The sequence below is a fragment of the Pteropus vampyrus genome, unplaced genomic scaffold, assembly GCF_000151845.1.
Source record: "Pteropus vampyrus isolate Shadow unplaced genomic scaffold, Pvam_2.0 Scaffold103, whole genome shotgun sequence".
Lineage (NCBI taxonomy): Eukaryota > Metazoa > Chordata > Mammalia > Chiroptera > Pteropodidae > Pteropus > Pteropus vampyrus.
The window spans coordinates 293,437-308,671 of NW_011888884.1; the positions used below are offsets into that span (position 1 = coordinate 293,437).

At 41.0% G+C, this 15,235-nt stretch overlaps 1 protein-coding gene across 4 annotated transcripts in view; it reads left to right on the plus strand.

Annotated features, from left to right (window-relative positions):
• Window positions 1–2,880: 2,880 nt before the first annotated feature.
• Window positions 2,881–15,235, plus strand: part of LPAR1 (lysophosphatidic acid receptor 1) — a 130,211-nt gene continuing 117,856 nt past the window's right edge. The window contains exon 1 of one of the 4 annotated variants that reach the window (XM_011364924.2): window positions 2,881–3,716. The gene's annotated coding sequence lies outside the window, so the exon portion shown is untranslated. Of the gene's footprint in view, window positions 3,717–4,094; window positions 4,412–4,459; window positions 4,732–15,235 lie in introns of those variants that run through there. The other 3 variants (XM_011364925.2, XM_011364926.2, XM_011364923.2) reach the window with 3 other exon arrangements.

The following is a 15,235-nucleotide window of genomic DNA, read 5'->3' on the forward strand; positions in this document are numbered from 1 at the left end:
TCTGGTCTTGGATTTTTACTTTTTGGTGTTTTTTGATGATTGTTTCAATTTCCATACTGCTAATTGGTCTATTTAGATTTTCCAGATATTCTTGATTTAGTCTAGGAAGGTTGTATTCTAAGTACTGGTCCATTTCTTCCAGGTTATTAAGTTTGTTCTTATATACTTTGTCATAGTATTCTTGCATGATCCTTTGTATTTCTGCGATGTCAGTCATAATTTCCCCTCTTTCATCCCTGATTTTGTTTATTTGTGTCCTTTCTCTGTTTTCTTTAGTGAGTCTAGCCAGGGTCTTCGTCAATTTTATTAACCTTCTCAAAGAACCAGCTCTTTGTTGTATTTATTTTTTCCATTGTTTTTGTTGTTGTTGGTGTTTGTTTTCAATTTCATTTATTTCTGCTCCAATTTTGATTATTTCTTTCCTTCTACTGACTTGAGGCCTCATTTGTTCTTCATTTTCTTTTTTCCTCCCTCCCTTTGTTTTAGAGTGAAGCCTTCTTATTTGGGTGAAGGGAGACTGCAGGATTTGCTTGTCCTTGATCCACCTCAGACATTACCGATTATTCATGCAGAAACATGCTGTCAGAAAAGGTGAGCACAGAGTCACTCTCTTTACGGGTTTCATTTCGTTGTAGTCTAGTCCTCATACAAGGCTGCTGCACACACAATCCCCAAAACACCCATTCCTGGAGTCTCTTTACGCCACTTCTACCCTGAAGAGTGTCATTGTTTTTTGTTTTTTTGTTTGTTTGTTTACTAAACTGGGCTGCCTCACTCACCTCTGCCACTGGCCTTTTAAAATAGGTTTCCTAAGAAGAATGTTTTCTTTCTAGCTAAGAGGAAAAACACTGGAGAGGCACAAATATTCCATTTTGAAAAGGAGACACCTCTGCCTGGGGACATCTGAAAAACTTTCCTTAGCAGGCTGAATTCTCTCAGGGTATTGTTTCACAAGAATATATTCTTTGAATCAGTCTCTACATAATTAGACTGTAGGGAAAGTTTCCAACAGATCCTTTTGCTGATAGTTTTGATTACTCTCTAGTAGAAAATTTCAAAGGCTTTTTGCCAGATGGAAGGGAGCATGGGGAGGAAGGGAGAACTGGCATGACCTGCAAACCTTTCTGAACAAACAGAGCCCAAAGTATTGACAACCAATTTTTCAATCCTAAATGCTTCACAAATTATAGTCCTCAGATTACTAGGTAACGTCAATAATCTGACAAGGTCTACGTTATCCTTAAATTATTAATGTAAACTCGACTTGAAATATCCCTCATTAAAATTCTCTTCATTTTGCTGAAAATATTTTTTCTCACATTTGACACCAGCTGTCTGAATATTTGGTGCTGCTGAAGTCATTTGAAGAAACAAATGTAGAGAGACATTGCTTGGCAGAGGATAAGGGAGGACAGTAGGACAGAAACTATTAGAGTGCCTATCCATGAAAGGGAGTAACTGAATGGCAGGAGGGCCACAGACAGATAAAAGCATTAAAGAAAGTATATCAAGGTATCCCTCCCTCATCTCTGTTGAAACAACATCCACTTTAGTGTTTTAACAAGCCTGCTCAAATATCTTAGTTTGATAAAGACAACTTGGAACCCAATAAAACAGACTGTACTTGTATTATCATCCCATTTCACAGATGACAGAACTGGCTCATTTGGAACACAGTACTAGTTTTGATGGATTAATCTATGTGCTGAACAGAATCTGATTTTAAAGTTATTGGCCTAAAGCTAGCTGTAGAGCGCTTACATCCAGACAGGTCTGCACTTCCAGAAGACAGGTCTGTCCAGGCTGACCTTGTTTGTTGTTCTCCATTCCATTTTAGGCCATGGTAGAGCAAATAAAGAGGACATAAAATGTTTTACAGCAAGTAACTTAGAACTCCTTAATACTCATGTCTTGTGTGGATAGAACTCCTTATTTGATGTTAGAAAGGAGCACAGAGTAGTTAAGGCAGTTAATAATATATAGTCAAAGCAGAAGCAGCCATATTTCTTAAGACAGTAAGAGATAAAATCACTATGTTGAAAAATATCCAAGCTGACTGACTAGTAGACAAAAAACTCATTTTCACTTTACCTTTGATTTATGAGGAAGAACTAAACATTGAAATAGTTAGTTATTAAGTTAATTAAATAATTATTTAATAATATTGATATAATTAATATAATTTCTTTAAAATAAAAATTTTTAAATATTCTTTTCACTAGATGTAGAAGTTTTGGTATTGAGAAACTTAACAGTAAATAAAAAAAATGTGTAGCAAGGAGGAGACAGGAAAATCAGCTGAGAGATTTTTCTGTGTAGAGCTATTGTTGAAACAAAAGTCTCTTTCAGTATATTCTTTTCTTACCAATGTGTAGTTTTTATTATACTTAGATTTTATAGTGTACATTTTTCTTTGTCCCGATATATTTTTTTAGAGTTTAAGATCAACTCATTATTTGTGAGATAAGACTATTTATGTGCGTTTCTGCATGTTTTATATGAATATATTAGTAGTGCATGTATTAAAATTTCTATTTTTTCGCATTTTAAGTGGATTATTGTAAACTAAATCACAAATTGGTAGGAAAAGAGAGAAAGCAGAGTCATTTAAAGTTGATTATTATTTTTTTTTTTTAAAAAGGAGAATTGATAGATTGTTTTAAAAAGGAAACAGCTTCAGATAGTAATTGACCAGGAGCCAGAGCTTAGCCTTGAGCATCCTGTGAAAACCACAAGGCGAACCAGTCAAGGGTTCTCAGCAGTCCCTGGAAGGAGGTGATCATGTTCCCCTCGAAGCATACTCCCCGGAAGCCTGGATTTTCCACCTCCTCCAAGGTTTCCCGTCCCGCCCACTGTGGTTTATAGTGACCTTTCTGCGAAGACCAAGGTTACTGAGTGACCACCATCAATGCAGCCCTGCCTCTCTGTGCTGCATTTCTTTCTTAGATGCAGTCGTAGCAGTTCTGCCCAGTCTTCTGTCATACGGCTGTCGTGGCCTCCTAGATGACATTTCAGACGAGAGTTCACCAAACTTTTTTTATTCTCAAGCAGCTATTTTTGATGTGTGGCGGCTTTAGCAGTGGAACGAGAGGCAGAGAATTTGCCAACCCTCCGGAAATCCTGGGAAGCCAGAAGTGGGAAGTGGTGGGTGGCTGGTGGCACGGCTGGAGAGCCCCCGATTGACTGACTGGGCGTTGTTACGAGATCTGATCGAATCTCTGTGGCTGCACTTTCCCGAGAACGATCCCCAGGCCTGAGTCCCGCGCCGCTCCCGCCCACACCTCCAGGTGCGCATTCCCCGCCCTTAATTACTCTTCTAAACTTGATAGTTTGCACTTGCGAAGTTTCACTGGGAAAGCGGAAGAGAAATTTACAATTATGGATATAGAGAACTAAGGGAGCACACACAGTCACACTTGCTTTGGTCTGCAGACCCAGTGAATCGAAAACTCCTAAATAGAAACGTGTGCACCTTTCCAGCAGCGAAGTCGATTCTTCCTGCTTTGCAACCTCCACTTAAACGCTGCACTGGGAGAAACTTTGCGCCTTCTGGAAAGTTTAGAAACGGAACTACGAGAGGCCATATACTTCAGGGGTTTTGCGGACCCCGCGATGTTTCCCAGAGCTTTTCAAGTGGGAAGAGAAGAGCCACAAAAAGAAAATGCAACGTGTGGGGGAACCCACCCGAACCCCGCTGCCAGCTGTCGGATGCTGAGGTGAGCACTGGAGGGAGGGGGTAGGGATTCCGAGCAGGCAGCCGCGGGGCTCCCGCCTCGGGTGTGTCTGATCAGGGGCAGTGGGGGGTGTGGGGGGGAGGTTGGTAAGATAATGAATGGGAGGCTTAGGCAGCCGGGGCGGGAAGTTCGGCAAATGAATGGGGGAGGGGAAGCGCAAAGGGTAGGAATTCTAGGGGTGTCACACCAGGTAAGAGAATGAGCTAGGGGGTGGGAGTCTGGGGGTGCGGGAGTTGTTGACTTGTGCTACGTGGAGCAAGCAGGAAAAGAAAGAAGGCGGAGGAAGAAGGAGGCTGGCGTCCGCCTTGCTACTTTGGCCCTCCCTCGGCGCCCCCTGTCCTGACGCCCCTGCCGGCGCGCCAAAGCTGGAGCATTTGGGGCAGAGCCGCAGTTGACGCTCTCAGAGCTGTGTCCCGCTGTCTCCCTGCAGAGCGCTGCCTAGATCTTGGGCGGCCTGGGCCCCGCCGCCGCGGAGCCCTCCCCGGCCTCCCGGCCGTGCGCGGGATCCTGGCGGGGTGGGCACAGGGGGCAGCCCCGCTCCGGGCTCCGGCTGAGGGGAGGGCGAAGAGCCGGGGTCGGCTGACCGCCGGGCGGAGGCCGCGGGGGACTGACCGCCTAGCTGGAGGCCAGCCGCGGGGCGGCGGGAGCTGGGCTCCAGGCGGCTGCGGCCGGCGCAGGTAAAGGGGCGGGCGGGGTGGGGTGACGGCGCCCCCTGGGCGCGGAGCCTGTGACCGCACTGTGGCCTCCGTAGCTAAGCGGCGCGTTGGGGTCGCACTGTCCCGCGCCAGACGGGCTTTGTGGCTGTGCGAGTGTGGGTGAGTGTGGGTGTGCGCGCGCGCTCGCTGGTGTCGGGTGTGGGTGGGTGTGTGTGCGTGCGTGCATGCGAGCCGGCCTGCAGGAGGCGAGGCTGTCCTGGCCTCCCAAACCAACCAGTTGACCGAGCCCCGGGAGAGAAGTTGCCGCAGCCGGGCCACCGGCCCTCCTCTCCCCCAGCCAGGTCAGTGCGTCCCGGGGTCCGCCCAAGTGACACGTAGGTGGCCTCAGGTTACCTGGGACTGGGTGGGAGCACGGGAAGGCTTGCCGGGGGCGCTCAAAATTCCCCCAAAGCCGCGTCCGGGTGGACGTGGACCGCTGGGGGTCCCTGGCCCCGCAGCGCGGAGCTCTGGGACCAGTTGCTTCTCACTGACGACTCAGTAGTTTCTCCCGGTCTCAGGAGTTTAAACTTAAGTTTCTGTCCAGACGCTTAACAAACACGCTTAGCAAGTAACTGGAAAATCTAAGGCAAGGGAGGGACCTGGCTTTGAGTTGGTGGTTTTGAAATCAACGGGCTTGTTTGGTTTGTGTAGGATTAGTTTGTATTGAATGGATGTGAAATTTATTCTCTCTCTCTCCTTTTTCCTCCCGTGCCATTTGGCCTTTGATGTGTAAGAATGACGGCATCCTGGACTTGTTGCCTTCGGTCTGGGGCCCGGGATTGTTGCTCTTTGCTACTACGTCTGCTCTTCTTTCTTTCATGTCCTTTTTGTTGAAATCTATGGATTCTTCGTAAATGTGGATTTCCAGCGAGTGCTCACTTGTTGAAGTTTCACTATGAATGCGTTGTTTCCCATTGAAGTAGATACGTATTTGCAAACGTAATGTTGAAAACATGTAACTGCAGCTATTAGAGCAAAATCCTCTATTCCTTCAGGCTCTAACAGTCTGTTTTTCACCAATTTGCATAAGTGTCGTTTGCTGGGCTTAAGTATAACTGTGAAGTGAGAAGTCTGTGCATCAAACCCTGCAATTCTGGTTAAAGGGAGACTGCACTGGGAAACTGCTAAATTCTCGGAAAGAGATATTTTCCCCTGTCAAATAGAAGAGTAAGCCCCAAGGAAAAAGGGTGTGTACTGAAGTTCTGGCTGTTTGGAACAACTAAATTGCAACACACACACACACACACACACACACACACACACACACACACACACACACACGTCCAGTTGTTTCAGCCCCTGATTCTCCAAATTGGGGTAGGAGTGAGTATAACAATACAAAATTGTTAATAACAACTAGCATTATAAATATGTTAAGGCTGCATTTTTCTTGATAACTTTTTAATTTGAGGATAAAGAAGCCGAGAAGCATGAGAAAGTAGTGTGTAGCTGGAAGGCACGGGCCAAGGTGCCATGCAGGAAGACTGGGTTGTCATAATCCGAGCCGGAACGCACGCCGCGTCCCCTAGCGGTGCGACCTTAGCCAGTCAGGTCAGCTCGTTAGTTTCCGTCTTGTCCTCTTCTGGAAAATGGAGGGGTTTGATGATCTTCGCAGTTCTTCCCACTCTCCAAGTAACTGGAAACTGTTGGGTGGTTATCCCATGTTAAAACAGTAGGAAAGGGTTAAAGGGAAGTGTGAAGGGTTAGTCCAGGAGGGAAGTGAGAGGACAAGAAGGCCAAGAAGGTGAAAGGAAACCAGCAGTAGGCGATGCCTGGAGGGGGAAGAGCCTTGAGCTGGGAGTCGATTTTTCTCTTTTTCTTTCTTCCTCCACCAGGGTATTAGTAATACTCCCCACACCCTCGGGTCCATCTCCCATTACCTTTATTATTTAAAATGTGTAAACCTAATAAGCTGTAAAATTGAAGGAATGAAGGTGATCTCTACAGCTGACCTGTACTCCTTCCATATTTGCATCCTGTCTTATGGAGTCAGCAGCTGCCCTGTGCTGTGGGCCCTCAGCCTGGATCTCAGTATCCCCGTGAATGATGGGGGGAAAGAACAGAAGTGAGAATGTGGGAGCCCTTTCAACAACTTGCATTTTGAAACTTCTATTTCAATTTGAAGTTAATTTTTTCCAAAGGGTAATCTGATTTAAAAAATTATACCGTAATTTTCAAGATTTTACGGAATCTGTTCTGTTAGACCTACTGGAAAATTGAAAGAAAGTAAAACTCTTACTTGCTAAGTCTTTTTAATACATGATGGTATTCAGTACGATAGTAATTTTTAGGGCCAGAAATCTTATTTCAAATAGTAAGGAAAGTTGCAGTCTGGGCAGAATACACTCCATTTTCACTGGGAAGCTCCAAGTATTCAGTAAATAAGACTTTTGAAATTTAGTTTGAGGTCAAGATTTTAATGTCTGTGCTTGATGTGCAACCTGTCTTTCTTTTCTCTATTTTTTCTGGTACCAATATACACACTTGAGGAACATGATTTATTTTAAAAGTGGACTGCGATATAATAAAAACTTGAACATACGTTCTCGGTTTAAAGCCTGAAAGTCTGCTCTGGCCCGGTTAACTCAGCATCATACTCCTGATCAGTCTCTTATTTTTACCCGTCGTGTTGCCCCACAAGTCCCTATTGTGTAATTGTTTCGCTCTTTAATGGAGAGCCGTTACGGATGTCTTAGAGTTGAGGGAAAAGGAGGAAATTTTAATGCAATAAGCAATTCCTGAATTCCTTCTCTAGTGGCAGATATAAGGATGATGAAAAGGAGGCTCTGGAAAGAGAGCCAGTAAGAGGGAAAGCACGCAGCTAACTGCAGTATGTAGCAGCTGGATTGGATAACTGAGCGGCAGCCTGGCATGAAGAACCGTGGCGTGCCGGGGAATGGAAAATTAAATTCTGACTTAGGGGAAGACTTCACAGAAGGGATAGAAGGATGAAAATGATGCGTCTTTTAAAAGGCGAATGTTGGGGGCTGAACATGCGATTGGAGTCCGTGGTAATGAAGGCTGGAAAGATACCAGGTAGTAAATTACGGGGGAACTTGGATGTTATTTTAAGGAGTTGTGCTCCATAGGGATGGGGCGGGGGAAAGTATTAGTTAATCTCAAGATGTAAGAAGACACGAAATAACATTTTGGGGCATAGTAAGGGGTGAAATGATTGAGAGGTGACTGGACTTTTATTCTGTTAAATTCCATTGTAACTCATGGCTAATGAGTTAGGGCATTGCTGCCAGTTAATCCAGATTATATAAAGTTTCAGAATAAGTGAATATGTGGTTTCTCTTCCCATATTTCCTCCAACTTGATGCTGCTCTTTGTACTTTTCAGACATTTAACTCAGTAAAAATTAATGATGCTATTGTGTTATGTCTAGACCTTCTGAGGCCTTTTGAGCATGTGGGTTAAAATCACTCTCCAGGCACAGAGCTGAGCAAGAAAGCATTTTGTTTTGTTTTGCTTAGGGTAGGGCCTGCTGGTTAATGCTAATTTAAACATGCTTCCAATGACCACCAGCATTCTTGACCATGTTTATGCTATACATAGTATTTAACCACAGAGGTTGAATATTTGTAGCATAAAAGAGAAAGAATTATTATTAGTTTGGAAGTGGAGTCAGTGCCCTGGTAAAGGACAGGGGGCATGACAGGGGAGATGGGGAGAGATCCGTATCCTGAGTACTGCACCGAGGGCTGACTCGACCCTGAAAATTCTTAACCTCCAATAGAAGTAGCTTGCTCAATACTGTAGACTAATACTTCTTTAAGAATCTTCTTTCTGGTCATCTGCTCCTCCTGCTGTCTCCCCCTCTTCACCCCAGTCTCTGGAGCTAAGGGGTCTGGCCAGTTATCTGTTAGAAAGACTCTGGTGGGATCCATTTGGGAGAAGCACTTAGCAGCTCCGGGTTTCCTCTCACCAGCAATACCTCTGTCACAGGTAGAATGTGTAGCTTGTCAGCTGCATGTAGAGGGTGGAGCTGATTTGGGTAAGTGTTCTAATTGCCCTTGAATCTGAAGATGCTGGGATACAAGGAGACATAATTAAAGGAGATTAGGGCAGCTGCCTTCTACTGTCTTCTGAATACAGTTTGAATGAATGATCCAGCAGTTTAATTTTCAGCAAGAGAACTCGGGTTTGGCATGTTTAATCAATTAATTAAATTAATTAAGTATAAGGAGCCCGAGGTTAGTATAGTTTATTTCTTAGAAGGATACATTTTTGTTTTTGATTTTTTTGGCGAGGGGGATGGGGTGAAGGGAGGCGTGGTGGTGGTGCTGGTGATTTTATTTAAATTCCCTGGCATTTGTTTCAGCAAATTAGTGTGATTTCAAAGTAGCATTGTTGTTCATTATTAATGAGTTATGGGGATGGGGTAAAGAAAATTGAATATTTCATATTCAGTAGATATTTGTTGCAGCTACCATGTCCTGGGGAACAGTAGAAGACAAGGCATGTAAAGCCCCTTCTCTCAACGAGCTCGCATTCCATCAATATTATGTTGACAACAGAGGTTCTTATGAAATCCCTTCAAATACGGAGCATGTTTGTTGCACTCTTCTTCAACTTTAGGAATGTTTTTTTCAAACTCATCTCAGCACTTCCAGGTCACTTAGCTTTTCCGGCTTAAACAAGTGAAGAAGAAGGAGACAGCTTGGTATTCTCATCTTTTTTTTTTTTTTTTATTTTGAAATGTTTTGCCCAGATTTACCTGTTAGTTGTCAAGTCTAGAGACAGACGTAGCTATTGTCTTACCTGTAATGCTGGCTTGCTTCCATCTCATTTTGGATAGTTTTGAATTTGACACAACTTATATTTGAATTTCTATATTCATTGTATGACTTGCTTCCTAGAATAATCCAAATCTAGTGTTCGTGGGAAGTCAGACCTATTTTGAGGTCACCCTATCACACACAGTGCTTTGCTTCATTAATGCATTTTACTTAACTTGCTTAAGTTACTCAGGGATGTGAACACAATAGAAAGTGTTCTAACCAGAAAAAGGTAGCTGCATTCATTTATGAAAATGTATGGTTTTCTAATGATTCAAAAATATAGATGTAGGTAAAATAAATGTGATAATCACCCTCTGCCACTTCATCCTTACTCATCTAATGTAACCCCTTCGTCATCAATTTGTTACATAGCCTTCCATACTTGTCCCTTTGCTTATAGAAACCTACAAAAATGTTAGTGTTTATTTGTATTTATATGAGCGTGGGATGTGTGTGTGTGTGTCTGTTTAAATATGTCCATATTTATATTTATCTTTGCGTGCGTGTATGTCTCTGTGCATCTTTGTATGTGTCTGTGTGTGCACGCACTCCCTCCTGCCTCCATTCTCTTTGGTTTTAGAGAGGCTGTTATTGAGGCCGCCACCGTGGGTCAGAGTTTCATGTCCAAAGATCTTACATGGCTCTTCTTGAATCGGTGCAGCATGATATTACTCAGTTAAGAGTTCTTGTCAGAGAGATATGAATGTCTGGCTGTTATGAACAGGGAACAAGAAAACTACTTCCAGCTGTGTGACTGCCAGGACAACAAATATCATTGCAGAGAATGTTATTTCCACAGGGACTCTGCTTCATCTGGATCTCGGGTGAAGGGAGGAGGGGCATTTTGGAGCACGTATTTGGCATCTGCAAACCTTTTGTTGCCAGGCCTTCCGTGAATGCCTTTTTTCCCACCTATCAACCATTTCTGGAGCAGAGAAGGTAGCTGGAGTTACTCATTATAGGCAGTTTTCATTGTGGGGGTATTAAACAAGGACCCCCTTAGGAGTCAGCAGGCAGCAGAGGATAGGGTTGCAGGGGGATGTTCTTACTAAGGGGATAGGTAATACAGCTGAAACAGAGTTGCCTTTAGTTCAGGGGTTGCTTTGCCATCTTGGATTATAGTTTGTTGGGAGAGGGATTATTGTCATGTCAAGAAAATGAGGTGTTCATTCTATACCCAGTATTTATTGTAGTCCCACAAAACTTTCCTTACTTTCTTTGTAGACACAGAGACTTACATTTTCAAAGGCTGGGGCAGGATGACTGACTTTTTCAAATTCACTAGTGACTTTATATGACACTCTGTCAATACAGTTTGATGCTGAAATCTTTGAGCACCGCAGTGGTTTAGACCTTGTGCTTGACTAAGGACACTAAAATAACAGATTTAAAAAAGAGGAAGAAGAAAAACAACCACCAAGAAAGTATGGTCCTTGCTCTCAAGTAACTCAAACATGGAGAGCCGTGCATACACATGCGTAAGATCAGGCAGACAGTGATAAATGTTGTAAACCGGTGTTTAAACAAGGTACCGTCTGAATATCTGAGGGCGGAGAGAGTAACTCTGCTTTGGAGTAGAGGAAAGGTTTGCAGTAGGATTCCTTCCTCAAAGGACGAGTTGTCCAAGAAGCTCATTCCACACACAAGAAGAATAATTAAGGAAGGCCCAAGTGCTGCATGTGAGGGACAGGTTACAGTCTGTGGCAGAGTGGTGGTAATGCTTTGGGTTAGTCTTGAAAGGCCAATTGGAGGGTGCTGGAAGCTGTTGGGGAAATAAAAGGGCACGTTGATGTCATTAACAGGAGAAGGGACATGAGAGTAGGATTGTTCTAGCAAGGCACGTAGGCAGAGATTTTCAGCTGGTAGCTGGAAAGTCAGCTTAGCAGTACTCAGGGTTAATTGTCATATGTCAAAGTTAATACAGTCATGTGCCACTTAACAATGGGGATATGTTCTGATAAATGCATCATTAGGCAATTTCGTCATTGTGCAAATGTCATAGAGTGCACTTACACGGGCCTAGCTGGTACAGCCTACTACACACTTAGGCTATAAAGTATAGCCTACCACTCTTAGAATATTATGTTACTGTACTGAATACTGTAGGCAGTTGTAGCACAATGGTATTTGTGCTTCTAAATGTAGAAAACATATAGTAAAAAAAAAATAGGTATAAAAGGTAAAAAAATGGCACACCTGTGTAGGGCACTTATAAATGGAGCTTGCAGGACTGGAAGTTGCTGTGGCCAAGTCAGTGAGTGAGTGGTGAGTGAATGTGAAAGAAATTACTGTACCCTGCTGTAGACTTTATAAACGCTGTACACTTAGGCTATACTAAATTTATAAAACAACGCGAGATAAAATCAAGCACAAGAGTAAGCATGAAATGTATGAATGAGGCTGCTGCCAGTGTTAACACGGCGTACTGTTTTACAGCAAACTTTTTTTATGAGTAGAAAGTATACTCTAAAAAGTATAGTGTAGTAAATACATACACCTATAATATAGTCATTTTTTAGCATTATCAAGTATTACATGCTGTACATACTTGTATGTGCTGTACTTTTATATGACTGGCAGTGCAGTAGGATTGTTATCAGCATCACCATAAACATGAGAGTAATGCGTTGTGCTACGATATTATGTCAGCTACGATGTCACTAGGCAATAGGAATTTTTCCAACTCCATTATAATCTTATGGGACCGTCGTTGTATATACAGTCTGTGGTTGACCGAAATGTCATTTATGTGAGACATGACTATACTAGTGAAATTTATGTGATAAACTGAAGAATGGATAGAGTGATATATATGTGGTTTTTTAAAAAAATTATTTTTGTTACACCCCCCCATGTTTATTGATTACAATCGACAAATAAAGTTGCAAGATATTTAAAATGTACAACATGATGATGTGATATATGAATATACTGTGAAAGAATTCTGTCCATTGATAAACTTGATGCTTTAACATGGACAAGACGCATTTTGCTTCTTTACATTATTTTTCTTTCTAGCAGGTGATTAAGTTAGTTTTATAGGTTATCAAACATCCATCGAGCATCTGCTATGGCTTTTCTTGATGAGGTGGTTCTGAATGGTAAAAAGGACATGGAGTTTCAGCTTGATGTTTCTCTGGAGTGAAGACGAGTCTCTAAAACAATTCATTCCAGCAAAGGCAAAAAAGAAAAAAAAAAAATCCTGAAAATAATTGGAAGACTGGTGGTGATTTGGGGGCTGAGAGGAATTGCAATTGCAAATATAGTTTTAATTTACTGCATGACTAATGGCAGTTAGTGTCCTGGCACTGTCATTTCTACTGTTCAAGACAAGCCGAAAAACTTCTCAGAAAAAATTTGAAAACCCCAGTAGCTTAAAGATCAGATTTTGAGAAACTCCAACAGATTTGTCAGAGATTTTATTAAATCTGATCAAGTAAATTGAAGTTTTAATTACCTAATTAAGGTAAAAATAGGATATAGTATAAATGCTCTTTGCCTGGTTAAAAAAATACCTTTGCCAATGAAAAATGTATTTCCAGTTCAGATAATTATATTGGCATGTCTTCTTGAGTGTAAGATAAAACAAAAATAAATCTGCTCTTAGTCTTTTTTTCTTCCAGGCCATTACGATTCTTTAAAATTATGCTCATTTCCGTTTGATAGCAAAAGCAGTATGTGCTCATTTTAGAATTTGGAAGTACAGAAGACTCATCCATAGTTCTACCACTGAAGAATACTTCCTTATTCCACTGGGGGATAATTTCTTGCAGTTGTAAAAATATTTGATTTTGCTGAATATTTAATAGCATTCTGCTGTGTATCATAAATACACATGCCATTAAAATCTATTTCATTTTAAATTTCCAATGGCTACTCAAGAGTCACAATATTTAATATGTATCATATTAATCACTCGCTATCTCCATTCGCTTCTTTTCTGCCTCAGTAAAGGATCTGTGTTTCTCTGTCCATCTTTAGGTGCTGATGTTCCCAGAGTCCTATCCTTACTCTAAGCAATCTCCACGAACTTACCTACACAGTAGTAAACTGGTTTCTAGGACTTTGCCATCAGCTTTCCCTTCTCCCTGGGGTTATCTATTCCCAGGTATCCATGTACTTGCTTTCATGTCTTAATTCAAGCGTCACCATCTAGTGAGGCCTTCTCTAATTAGTATATTTTAAATTGTGTGACCCTTTCCATTGCCTGATATTTTCTTCATATTTATTTTCTTTTGACTTCTTAGATTAGGGAAAGTATTAATTTTTAAAAATTTATTTACTGCTGTTTACCCAATGTTTAGTATAATACCTTGCACATAGTAGAACTCAAATATAGTTACTATCTACTGAGCTTATTATAGTAAATAATATGTCTTGACTGCATGAGCTATACAATCTGGTGAAAGAGACAGCCTCTAATCAAGTAACTCCAAGTGTGGCTGGAATTAGGGAGACAAGCAGGGTGTCCTGGAAGAGTGTAACAGGGAGACTAACTTTGTCTGGGAGGAGTGAGGAAGATTTCTCTGAGAAAATAGCATTTATACTGAGGCTTGAAAGATGAATTAGTTAGTGAAATTGGGGGTAAGAATGGAGGAGGAAGGTGACTTTGGTCTGTTTTTCACTTCTTGAGTTGAAATTGGATCATTTGTTTTAAACGATGAAATTATTTAAGAGTAAAAGTTGACCAACTTAGTTGGCATTTTTGGTGTGTAGTAGTCCATTTTCAATAACTAAAATAATCATAAGTAAATAATCAGCAGGGGTGAGGAATTTTCATGTAAAAGGAGCAATATTTTAAAAATGGAACTAGTTTAAATTCTGTTTTGCGCTAATATAAATCACTGTAAAAATTTAAAACAGTTCAGGGAAAGTAATTCTTGTTAATATCTGACTTCACTGGGAATACTAGTGGTTCAGTATGACTTGGCTTAATATTGCCTTATTGTATACACGTAACTTTTGCATAAATTGTTGGTTTTATTCATCAGGGTAACTAAGTGAGGTTTGTACAGTTTCTATTTCTTGTTGACTAAGGATTTCTGTGTCCTGATGCTTGAAAAGAGCATGATTTTCTCTAGGTGACAAGTATAGATATATTTATTAATTCAGCTACTAGAATAATATCATTCACATCCTCTATGTCCTGATTCTGTACTTGAGCTGTCCTTTAGTCTCTCTCTACAAATAGGTTTTTGTCAATTTCTTTATAGCAATTTTTATGTGTTAACATAATATTAAATACATAAAGGTTCCTGTTAGGCCTCTACTATGTGTTAATATAAAATAACCCTCTATGCATTTGGGACTATAGTCTACCTTTTTCCTGTTTTTAATGTTGCCAATCCTCTTTTCTTTTTTTTGTCTTTGTCTGAAATGGCTTCACTCATCTTTCTGATTTTAAACTTTTGGTGTCATTTTATTTAATATATTTTTGCTTGTAAACAACATTTAATTGATTTAACATACTTCTGATAGGGAAACATTACTTTTACATTTATTGTTATAACCAGTATATTTGATCTTTATTCTTACCCTTGAGCTTTCTTTGTTACAAAAGCTACTATAGCCTTGTGTAGAAAAGCCAAGTCTAGTTTTCAGTTTTATTAGTGATTGCCTTTATGTTTCAAATACATTTATAAGCCTATATTTTTTCTGGTTCCCAAAGTCAAAGAATAAGTAACTTTCGATCTCACCCCTCTGCACAATAACAAATTTAATATGCCTTTATTTTTCTTGCCTTCTTATCTCTTCCCAATTTTCATATATATATAAAACATTTTTATATATTTCACCTCATAACTTAAATTTTAAGTATGGACTTTACATTTTGTATTCTATTTTGTAATAAAATCTGCAGCAATAATTTGTGTGTATCTGTAATCAATTTTGACCTTCATTAACACTTGGGGCCATTTAGGCCTCTTACTTTGGCTGGCTTGACAGGTGTTTCTTGTGTAGTTAGGGGATGTCCTCATTTTTATCTGGTCAATTCTATCTTTTGCATTTCTGAGTTAGA